This window comes from Oncorhynchus tshawytscha, linkage group LG11 (assembly GCF_018296145.1).
Source record: "Oncorhynchus tshawytscha isolate Ot180627B linkage group LG11, Otsh_v2.0, whole genome shotgun sequence".
Classification (NCBI taxonomy): domain Eukaryota; kingdom Metazoa; phylum Chordata; class Actinopteri; order Salmoniformes; family Salmonidae; genus Oncorhynchus; species Oncorhynchus tshawytscha.
Window position 1 is genome coordinate 42,492,321 of NC_056439.1, and position 10,778 is coordinate 42,503,098.

The window sequence follows — 10,778 nt, forward strand, 5'->3', positions numbered from 1 at the left end:
GTGGTGTGGACAAAATAACATGATGTGTAATCTATCTTTGTTGCTGACAAAAGACATGTGTGGAGATGTGTGAGGTTGACAGCCCTGGGCTGCTAGTACAACTACTAGTGTTCAGGTTTTGGTCATAGCCTCTTATAAAATACATAAGCACAAAGTTGTTTGCAAACTGCAGCCCCCCCAAACGATTCGTTCTTCAGTTCGAGTTTGTTGAACAGAGTTTTGGTTCTACAAAGCTGTTGTGTCCATCATAACATTCAACAATCAATTAATTGCAGTCATTCTTGCACCATGCGATCAATTATCAGTTCTTCTCTATGCTCATGATCTATTTCCCTGAGTGCATATGATAGACAGTTGGTGGTCGGGGCACATCTGAGCCGGAGAAGAGTCTATAATCCTGCTGTTGGACTCATTGCGGCCAGCACTAGCAGGTCAAACGAATTACTAAAATGAACGAGTCACTCAGATTTTTATTGATTTTTTAAACAGACTCTCGAGTCAGTAAAAAGAGTTGTTAAAATATAACGAATTGTTTGCTAACTGCACATCACTATAGTCCCCCAGTTGGATTAGTCAATCCCAGGTGGCATGGAGCCCAGACTGTTCCTGGCCCTGTGGCCCCAGCCGGAGGAAGGTCGCTCAGAGGCACATTCCATCATGCTGAGAGACCTAGCCATGGGCATGGTGGTGGCCTTAGGACAGAAGCTCTCTGGCAGCGGCCTCAAGGCCCCTCCCCTTTTGGCTCCCTTCTCCCGGGCTGCGGCCATCACTGCCATCCAGTCACTTCTGGGGAGAAGGAACTGCTGGAGATACAAAGTGCAGAATTCATCTGCTCTGCAGTGGTGGACGAGGTGCAGATTTCGAAGCCCACGCCGCCAAGCCCCTCCCTGTGGAAAATCTTCTGAGCCCATCGGCTCCACCTGACCCACATTGCCCCCTCCGCTCGTAGAGCGGGTCACGTGTGTTCTCTGTCTGCAGACTGTTGTAGAGGTAACCAATGCAAAGGGAATGGATCACTGCTGCTACCTCTCTTTCCTACCAAGGTGCATGAATTGAGGAGCAAACTGAAGCCGAAGTGCATTGGGTTCTACATTTAGCAGTAGAGGTAACCAATGACAACCTCGGGGGGAAGAGAAGAACAGAGAGGACGTGAAAGCAGGTGAGTTACACTGACAGAGAACAAAGCGTTTGGTCTTAAAAGCTTGGTGTAGTAGAGCCCATTAACTGGTCAGTGTTTGGTTTTAAAAGCTTGGTGTAGTAGAGCCCATTAACTGGTCAGTGTTTGGTTTTAAAAGCTTGGTGTAGTAGAGCCCATTAACTGGTCAGTGTTTGTAACCAAAGGTTTTCACCTTCTTGGTATTTACAGAGGTTGTTGCCATCCGACCCAAGAAAGGATCAGTCCGTTGGGTTCTCCAAAGGATTTTCAAGCCAGCGTGCTGCTGTGTCTGCACGGATGGAGAGGAGTGAACAAGAAGCAGCTTTAAGTGCTGTACTTCAAGCATTGTACTAGAACTCAACTCTTGACAACTTCACTAATTGGCTACTTTATTCAATTCTTTACTTTTTGCATACATTTGCCTTTATCTTTGACATTTTTTTGTTATGTTTCTCTCCTCTGTTGTTTGTTATCTGCGTGGTCTTGAACCACTCCAAACAAGAGGCTGCACTGAGAATAGTAACACAGAAAACACAACAAATCATCGGCTCAGTTTTATTGGACTATAATAAAAACAACGGTCTCACTTTACAACATGTCCCTATTACCAGTGTATTAACATGGTACAGTAGTTACATAGGCAAGTACAGTGTAGCTACACATTTAGGCAAATAATAATAACTACCAGATGTACAGTGAACATGAACCAAAGCTCCACTTCATGAAATGAGCCAATTAACTCCTCATTTATTGCGTAGCAACCAAGACAAACGACCTCATCCCAATCAAGTACAAATGTCTCTTCCCCTGAAATAGTTCAGCAGTGTTGTTTCACCAGACACTGAATAAACTTAGCTCAATGATGATTGGACTGTTTCACCTGTCAAGAACTCCTTCCAGTGCATGAATGTCTCATTATGCGTTCATCTACACTTGGTTTTGTTCACCCCTCTGTACATGCAAATTAAGCAACTATGCCGTCTGTACTCTATGATATCTGCAATCTTACGTCAAACTTCGGCCACAGTCAATCAATCTTTGTCCTACTGCACATGTATCAACAAGGCCAGCAGACTAATAGCTTTGTAACTGAATAGGTGTCAGTATATTCAGATGATCCAGCAAATGAACCCCAGATAGAATGGCTGAGTGAATGTGGCCTGGACTCTGTGGAGGAGGGTTATTTTGTCATAGACGCTGTAGAAGGACAGTGTTCCTGCATTGTGGTCTAGATCTAGCAGTCAAACCTCCAAGACTGATCACTACCCCCAAACAAACACTCATTACCATCTCCTTTCCTGCTGATTCCTTTATATGAGACAGCTATACGAACCCAATTCCCGCTCCACTCTACCTCCCAGAATCAGGCTCCAGACAGAGCCTCTCTACACAGCACCTGCTTAAAGAAGGTAAATCTGTCTGAATGATCAGGATATAACTGAACCTTAGAACTAATGGTCACCTTTCTATTTTCCTCAGACAGACACGGGTACTGTTGTGCTGTATTGGGATCCAACGTCAGCTGGCAGGAGTCTGAGAAGATGAAAAATAAAGTGGTTAAAATCACTTGATTAAAGGTCTGTGTGTGTGTGTGTGTGTGTGTGTGTGTGTGTGTGTGTGTGTGGGCGGCAGTAACCGGAAGGTTGCAAGTTCAAACCCCCGAGCTGACAAGGTACAAATCTGTCGTTCTGCCCCTGAACAGGCAGTTAACCCACTGTTCCTAGGCCGTCATTGAAAATAAGAATTTGTTCATAACTGACTTGCCTAGTTAAATAAAGGTCAAATAAAATAAAAAGTCAGCGTTTACTCACATTCTAAGAACTCCTCTCTAGTCTTGGGCTCAGCAGGGTGGTCAATCTGAACTTGAATCACTGTGGAGACAGACAGGCTAGTAAATACTGTATCACAGGTCCACGTTATTCATGTCCACTATCAAACAATATACAGGTAACTAGAGGGGAGATGGGCTATTAGAAGATATGGGGGTTGATGAAATGACCAGCCATTTCATTAGATAAACTTTACCCATATCTATACATTAATTTGCTCCTATCTCAAATACATGTCATGCAGTTATTTTATGTCTAGTAGTATGTAATGCAGTTTGAGGTATTATTCTATGCAAAATCTTGAAATGCATTTGACCAACCGTCATCAGATATCTTGTCCATTTCCTCCTTGCATATGTCTTGTTGTCGATCTTTCAGTTCAGAGACTGATGTCTTCAAATGCTTAAAGGAGATAAGGCCTGAGATCCAGGAGAGACACAGAGAAACTGGAAACTCTACAGAGAGAAGGGAAAGTATTGAGAAAGTTAGATGTTAATGTAATACAAGTACATTTAATTGGTCAAATAATCTAAATAGACATTTGGAAATGATTTTGTGAGGTATATCTAAATTAGTGATGTCACCTGGAGGAAATGGATGTGATCCTCTGTGTGTGAGAGCTACTTCAGCTCAGCATCTCTCCTCAGCTCAGCGACCTCCTGCTCCAGGAGTCCTTAAGCCCGACTCACTTCAGCCTTCTCCTGGGCTCTGATCAACTCCTTTACCTCAGAGTGTCTTCTCTCAATGGAGTGGATCAGCTCAGTAAAGCTCCTCTCACTGTCCTCCACTGCTGCCAGTGCAGAGCGCTGTTTGGACACACACAAAGAGAGTAGAAGGGTCCATGTCAACCAGCCCATTCACTTAGCTCTCACCAGGACCCCAGACAGCCTGGAAATGTATGTATATATGCATGTACTGTATGTATGTATATATAATGTAAATATAGATGACCCCAACACTCACCTTCAGAGAGTTCACAACCTGTCTCAGCTTCTGCATCTCCTTCTCTCTATCCTGGATTTTATTCTGGGATTCTTGATGTTCTCCCAGAACTGTTTCTGCAGAAAAATATTAAATTAATTTAGCCATTTATTACATCCTACTCTGTATTTCTACAAAAACTAGAAAATTCAATTTTCCAACTATTTGTATTCAAGCATGTCATGTTTGAAGCATGTTATGCCCTGCATGGACTCAATGAGATGCAATGTATTCCTCAAAGACACATTTAGTCCTAGCAACAGTGATTGAATGTTTATCTACTGTATGTACTTTGACATTTCAGTTGTGTCACAGTAGTAGACAAAACATTTCCTTATAGTTATGAGGCAAGGGTAACAAGATTAATTATTATTAGACTGTTTAAATGCAAATATGTGATATCTAACAGCAGAGTTCCATTCTTACCTGTTTCTAAGTCCTCTCTGCTGCAGCTGACACTGTATCATGGCCTTTATGTTCATCCATCATACAAAAACAACAGCTACACTGCTGATCGGTACGGCAGTAAACCTCCAGTATTTTGTCATGACGAGAACAGATCTTCTCCTGTAGTTGTGTGGAGGCTTTGACCAGCTTGTGTTTCTTTAAGGGAGCTACTTCACAGTGAGGCTGGAGGTGAGTCTCACAGTAAGAGGCCAGACACACTCTCCCAATGCCGAAATCACACTCCACATCTCCAGGTCCAACATAATAGTGAGCAGGAGGAGAAGCTTGGAGTTATTCTGTCGTCTTCAGTTTCTCCACCAATTCAGCCAGAAGAGTGTTTTTTCCACAGAACGGGCCTGGAGATTATGCTTTCCTTACACTGGGGGCAGCTGTAGACCACCTTTGAATCACCCTGGTCGAAGCAGCCGTAGCTGTGTCCACAAGCAATAGTCGCTGGATTCTTCAGTAGATCCAGACAGATATAACAACTGATCGAATCCATAGCCTCTGTCATTTTCAAACACACACCAACAAACAGCAAGAGTACCAGATAGCTTTATGTTTCGTTTTCCTTCAAATGTTTCTTCAAAGGAGTAGGAGTGGCTTGTGTTCTGTCAACGGTGGCTTCTTGATTCTGTTTGTGAACTCAGATTTAGCTACCAGTTCTGGCCAGCAGAGGGCACAAGTCGCCCGTCACTGTCAGAGTGAACATTCTCGTCAAACTGGCCCTTTTGGAGATATGTGAAGATTTTTTGTGAATTTGTTTAGCTCCCAAGATGCAATGGAAATCGTGAAATCTGTTACTGTGTGAATTAAATTGTCATGTTTGGATTGTTTCATGAGTTCATAAAGAGCTACGCATTTTAAACGTTTTAATTGTACTGTAAGTGCTATGGATTTAGGTACAGCGGAACTTTTATTTTGTTCGTCAGACTGAAGAGTGTTCAAAGAGGAGCGACACAGGAGGAGCGCTTCTATCATTTAAATGTAGTTGATTAAAATCTGGATGTTTTTTCCTGTCTTTTATTAACTAGCAAAGTGTAAAGAAATGTTAATTCGGGTTGGGCGTGAGTTTCTGCTTGAATTTGGTTAAAAGGACGATACATTTTTTGTTCATTGTTTGAGAATTTGTTTGCAATATCTAACACTGTTTTTTCTTTTATATATTATTCTGAATTGAATACATGTTGTCTTACTCTGAGTAGTAAGTAATGTATAATGTAATACTATTAGTTGAATTGAGAAATCGCATTATGGTAGCTCTTCCAAATGTATTTAACTAGGCAAGTCAGTTACGAATACATTCTTATTTAAAATGACGGTCTAGTGGGTTAACTGCCTTGTCAGGGACAGAACGACAGATCTTTACCTTGTCAGCTCGGGGATTCGATTTAGCAACCTTTCGGTTACTGGCACAACGTTCTAACCACTAGGCTACCTGCCCCAATTATCTGGCGTCTGAATAATTGCATAACGGTGAAATGTTAATTAAAGTCATAGCCTACTAAGCGGTGACGCAAGGCTCGCTACCTTGACTAGATCCTAGAGACGCAGATATTGGAGTCAGATTGATAAATGTCGTTTATTATTATATTCAACATAATTTCTACACTTCTACATAATGGTTGGATAATTTCCATCCACCTACAGTAATATATGCATAATTGTTAAGGAACTACACTGTTGCATGTTTAATGAAGATCACTGTATACTACCTGACGATCTCACAACAAAACAGATTTCAGTTGAAATGTGTTAAGATATTTAGGAAAAAGTCAGCCTGCAACTTCAGTCATGCATGTCAGACATCCACAGTCAAGGGACAATATACTGTATATACACACAGTACCAGTCAAAAGTTTGGACACACCTTTATTTGTACTATTTTCTACATTGTAGAATAATAGTGAAGACATCAAAACTATGAAATTACACATATGGAATCATGTGTTAAACAAATCAAAAAATATTTAACATTTGAGATTCTTTAAAGTTGCCACCCTTTGCCTTGATGACAGCTTTGCACACTCTTGGCAATATCCCAATCAGCTTCATTAGGTAGTCTCCTGGAATGCATTTCAATTAACAGGTGTGCCTTGTTAAAAGTTCATTTGTGGATTTTTTTCTCCTTCTGAATGTGTTTGAGCCAATCATTTGTGTTGTGACAAGATAGGGGTGGTATACAGAAGATAGCCCTATTTGGTATAAGACCAAGTCCATATTATGGCAAGAACAGCTCAAATAAACAATGAGAAACAACAGTCCATCGTTCTTTAAGACATGAAGTTCAGTCGATACGGAAAATGTCAAGAACTTTGAAAGTTTCTTCAAGTGCAGTCGCAAAAACCATAAAGCGCTATGATGAAACTGTCTCTCATGAGGACCACCACAGGAAAGGAAGACCCAGAGTTACCTCTGCTGCAGAGGATAAATTCAGAGTTAGCAGTCTCAGATTACAGTCCAAATAAATGCTTCACAGAGTTCAAGTAACAGACACTTCTCAACATCAACTGTTCAGAGGAGACTGCGTGAATCAGGCCTTCATGGTAGAATTGCTGCAAAGAAACCACTACAAAAGGACACCAATAATAAGAAGAGACTTGCTTTGGCCAAGAAACACAAGCAATGGACATTAGACTGGTGGAAATCTGTCCTTTGGTCTGAAATGTAAGATTTTTGGTTCGAACCGCTCTGTCTTTGTGAGACACAGAGTAGGTAAACTGAGGATCTCCGTATGTGTGGTTCCCACCGTGAAGCATGGAGGAGGGAGGTGTGGTGGTGATTTTCTGGTGACACTGTCTGTGATTTATTTAGAATTCAAGGGACACTTAACCAGCATGGCTACCACAGCATTCTGCAGCAATAAGCCATCCCATCTGGTTTGCGCTTAGTGGGACTAACATTTGTTTTTCAACAGGATAATGACCCAAAACATACCTCCAGGCTGTGTAAGGGCTATTTGGCCAAGGAGAGTGATGGAATGCTGCATCAGATGACCTGGCCTCCACAATCACTTGACCTCAATCCAATTGAGATGGTTTGGGATGAGTTAGACTGCAGAGTCAAGGAAAAGCAGCCAACAAGTGCTCAGCATATGTGGGAACTCCTTCAAGATGATTGGAAAAGCATTCCAAGTGAAGCTGCTGGAGAGAATGCAAAGAGTGTGCAAAGCTGTCATCAAGGCAAAGGGTAGCTACTTTGAAGAATCTCAAATATAAAATATATTTTGACTTGTTTAACACTTTTTTGGTTACTACATGATTGCATGCATGTTATTTCATAGTTTTGATGTCTTCACTATTATTCTACAATGTAGAAAATAGTAAAAATAAAGAAAAATCCTTGAATGAGTAGGTGTGTCCAAACTTTTAACTGGTACTTGAAGTATTCACAGCAATTACAGCTGTGAGTATTTTGGGGTATGTCTCTAAGAGCTTTGCACACCTGGAAAGTACAATATATGCACATTAGTATTTTTTAATTCTTCAAGCTCTGTCAACTTGGTTGTTGATCAAAACTCCCTTTCCAATGACAAGCATACCAATTAGATGATGCAGCCACCACCATGCTTGAAAATATGTGGTACTCAGTGATGTGTTGTGTTGGATTTGCCCCAAACATAACACTTTGTATTCAGGGCATAAAGTTAATTCCTTTCCCACATATTTTGCCGTTTTTCTTTAGTGCCTTATTGCAAACAGGGTGCATGTTTTGGAATATTTTTTATTCTGTACAAGCTTCCTTCTTTTCACTGTGTTTTAGGCCACTAGATGCAAATCACACACTTAGTCTGTAGCTGACACTCAAATACACTGCACTGAACATAGGCAGAGACCTAGCCAATGAATGTGAATGTTCAATTTAGTTTCATTATATCCTTACCTCACAGAAATACAAATGTATGCTTTACCTCGCAACAAGCATGCCAGAGCCAAAACAGATTGCGAAGAGATAAATGAAAGCATTTTCTTAATCAGTTTTGGCAGGTAATAGTTTCATATGGTAATCCAAATATGTTCAACCAAACCCAATGGGACTACAAATGCTTCAACTGCTGATACACTGTAACAATATTTCCCTCATACTGTAACACTGTATACATTGTAAAATATAATGCACACTGTAACATTGTAATAGTTTTTGTAACACTGTGTCAGATCGTTTTGCATGACCCGGTGCAAGTGGTGTAAAGTACTTAAGTAAAAATACTTTGAAGTACTACTTAAGTAGTTTTGGGGGTATCTGTACTTTACTTTACTATTTATATTTTTTGACAATTTTTACTTTTACTTCACTACATTCCTAATTAAAATGATGTACATTTTACTCCATACATTTTCCCTGACACCCGAAAGAACTCATTACATTTTGACTGCTTAGCAGGACAGAAAATGGTCCAATTTGCAGATTTATCAAGAGAACATCCCTGGTCATCCCTACTGTCTCTCATCTGGCGGAATCACAAAATACAAATGCTTTGTTTTTAAACGATGTCTGAATGTTGGAGTGTGAGCCTGGCTATCCGTAAATAAAATACAAATAAAATAGTGTCGTCTGGTTTGCTTAATATATAGAATTTAAAATTCTTAGCACTTTTACTTTTGATACTTAAGTATATTTGAGCAACTACATTTACTTTTGATACTTAAGTATATTTAAAATCAAAAACTTTTAGACTTTTAATCAAGTAGTATTTTACTGGAGTCATTTTCTATTAAGTTTTCTTTATTTTTACTCAAGTATGAGAATTGAGTACTTTTCCCACCACTGCCGGTGCCCCGGGTGGGTGGAGTTTGCACATTTGAGACATTTCCTAGTGTCCATTTCCTGGTTTCTAAAATTCTAAAAGTTTTCCCAATTTCAGTTTATGTAAAAAATAAGTCATTGTGTAGAGAATCATTGTACCATCTAAACTGCTGTGAAATATATTTTCCATTGCAAAAAATAGTGTATTTGTACAAAATCAAAGTGAAAGATGCAAAAACAAAACTTAATAACGGGAAGCATAGAAATAGCTTATAGAAAACAAACTACCGCTTTTTAGACTTGCTTTCAGTGAGAATGACAGATCTGTAACACACATTTGTTTATGAGTTTGAGCGGGTTGCCCAAAAAGTTAAATATTGTAGCTTTAAGTAAAATCTCCACCCACCCTGGGCACCATGCCATGCAAAACGTTGCTGAACGTTCATCCTTATCTCAGAACATGGGCTTATGTCGCATTCATATCAACTGGGAACTTGTAAATCTCTGACTTCCGAGCGTTCAAGATAACTGGGAACTCTGGAAAAAACTAACTCAGAGTGGGAAAAATATTTTAGAATGTTCATCCAACTCGAAATTCCAAGTCCTAAACTGATTTTTTTCCCCTAGAGCCCCGACTTTCCGACCTGAAGATCACTAATGTCATGATTTGACCTTTTTTCGAGTTCCCAGTTGTTTAGAACGCGGCATGGAACCTCGGTTAAAAACTAGGTCTATTAATGACGTCAGTGATCTTTAGGTTGGAAAGTCAGAACTCTAGAAAGATGCCAGATTTTTTCTAGAATTCCGAGTTGGTTGACCGCTCAAAACTATTTTTCCTGTCAGAGTTAGTATTTTTCGAGTTCCCAGTTGTATTGAATGCTTGAAAGTTGTTTTGAACATGACATAAGCCCATGTTCTGACTTAAGGATGAACGTTCAGCAACATTTTGCATGGTCTGGTGCCCCGGGTTGGCAACACATTCAAAACATGCCGTGTTCAAAACAACAGGGAGGTCAAATCATGACCTTAGTGATCTTCAGATCGGAAAGTTGGAGCTCTAGAAAAAGGCCAGAGTTCCCGAGTTGGAATTCTGAGTTGGATTACTATTCAAATAAACATTTCCCAGTCTGAGCTCATTTTTTTTAGAGTTCCCAGTTGTTTTGAACACATTGAAGTGGGAATTCTGAGATTTGTACATGGTACCAGTCATCTTGAATATGGTGCTTTCAAGACAACCGTGAACTCTGAAAAGAACGAGGTCAAATCATGACAGTGATCTTCAGGTCAGTGACCTTCAGGTTGGATGACTGTTCAAAACGATTTTTTCCCCCAAGTTCCCAGTTGTCTTGAACGCACTAAAGTCGAAGATGTCCGAGTTCCGAGTTGTTATGAATGCGAAAATTTTCTTCTCCAAGTGGAATGCCTCATACGTACATGGGAGGAGTCCACGTGAGACACAGTCGACTTCAAATTTGATTCGTTTGGGAAAATGTACATAATATTTTCTGTGTCGTCCACATACATCTGATTGGTCACTTGAAATCACTTTCTCCACACGATAGGCTGAGAAATGTTATGGAGGGGGGGCTCGGAATATATCCCTCCGCCCACACTGTCTT

At 40.3% G+C, this 10,778-nt stretch overlaps 1 pseudogene; it reads right to left on the reverse strand.

Moving 5' to 3' along the window:
* Window positions 1–1,697: 1,697 nt before the first annotated feature.
* On the reverse strand, window positions 1,698–5,125 carry LOC112262028 (annotated as a pseudogene).
* Between the last annotated feature and the right edge of the window lie 5,653 nt (window positions 5,126–10,778).